Source organism: Rutidosis leptorrhynchoides, chromosome 3 (assembly GCF_046630445.1).
Source record: "Rutidosis leptorrhynchoides isolate AG116_Rl617_1_P2 chromosome 3, CSIRO_AGI_Rlap_v1, whole genome shotgun sequence".
Classification (NCBI taxonomy): Eukaryota; Viridiplantae; Streptophyta; class Magnoliopsida; order Asterales; family Asteraceae; genus Rutidosis; species Rutidosis leptorrhynchoides.
Genome location: NC_092335.1, coordinates 556,871,938 through 556,873,394, shown reverse-complemented (window position 1 = coordinate 556,873,394; position 1,457 = coordinate 556,871,938). Strand labels below are relative to the sequence as shown.

The window sequence follows — 1,457 nt, the reverse complement described above, 5'->3', positions numbered from 1 at the left end:
TTCTATTTTGATACATTTAATAGTGGTTGTTGTTGACTTTGTTTTGGTCAACTTTTGGTTAAGTAATAATGTATGATTTTTCTAAACTTACACATTTTGGTAGGTTTCCTTTATAGGAAATCATTTTTAAATAAAGAATGCAAGGTTATTTATTAAATTCATATAGAGTTATGATCAAGCTGTGGGACCAAGTGACGGAGCCGTTAAGTGTTTTGACGGGGACATCATACTATTAATTTGATAACTTTAATAATTTTTATCTTTATAACTTATAGGATATTCAGTGAATGCACCGAGCAAAACGTTCACCACCTTTCATACGTTCACCTCATATAACTCGATCAAGACATCTAGCCAATATTGTCGCCGTTGATTTTTCTTTAGAATCATCATCTAGTCGAACGAGTACTCCAATTCAAATTTCCGATAATCCATTTTTTGAACCCGACCTCACAATTGAGAACCCGGAGGATATTCAAGGACAATTCAGAGATCTTGAACCACTAATTATTCCTCCTGAACCACCAATCATTCAACCAGAGGTTGTCGAGGAAGAAACCATTAAATCAGAATCCTCTAGTGATTCAGATTCAACAAATTCAATCATGAAAAATCAGGAACCTCTAAGTATGGAAGATCGAATGAGAGCCACACGCACTGGCCAAGGTCACGCCATTACTCAACCAGACATTAATGCGCCAGATTATGAAATCAAAGGACAAATCCTACACATGGTAACTAATCAATGCCAATTTAGTGGTACGCCAAAAGAAGATCCAAATGAACATCTTCGAACCTTTAATAGGATCTGTACTCTATTTAAAATTAGAGAAGTTGAGGATGAACAGATCTATCACAGGTTGCTTCCCTGGATTTTAAAGGGAGAAGCCAAAGATTGGTTAGAATCGTTACCCGAAGGAGCAATTGATACATGGGATGTTTTAGTTGAGAAATTTCTTAAAAGATTCTTTCCGGCATCTAAAACCGTGAGACTTCAAGGAGAAATTGTTACGTTCTCGCAAAAGCCAAATGAAACATTATATGAGGCGTGGACAAGATTCGGAAAGTTGTTGAGAGGATGTCCTCAACACGGTTTAGACACTTATCAAATAGTATAAATATTCTACCAAGGTGTCGACGTCGCTACACGGAAGGACATCGACACAGCAGCTGGTGGTTCCATCATGAAGAAAACCGCTACCGAAGCTCACAAGATTATTGATAACACAGCCTCCCACTCACATGAGTGGCATCAGGAAAAAGAAATTTTTCATTCATCTAAAGCGGCTAGAGCCGATTCTAGCCATGACCTCGATTCTATTTCCGCAAAGATAGATGCTTTCGGGAGACAAATGGAAATGATGACTAAAGATATTCACGTGATATGAATCAGTTGTGAGCAGTGTGGAGGACCACATTTGACGAAAGATTGTTTCGGTGTTGAGCAAACAATGGAA

The 1,457-nt window shown here is 37.9% G+C and overlaps 1 non-coding gene across 1 annotated transcript; it reads right to left on the bottom strand.

Moving 5' to 3' along the window:
• Nucleotides 1-989: 989 nt before the first annotated feature.
• Nucleotides 990-1,096, bottom strand: LOC139903608 (small nucleolar RNA R71). The gene has a single exon (XR_011778418.1). It is a non-coding gene; the product is annotated as a small nucleolar RNA R71 (small nucleolar RNA).
• Nucleotides 1,097-1,457: the final 361 nt, after the last annotated feature.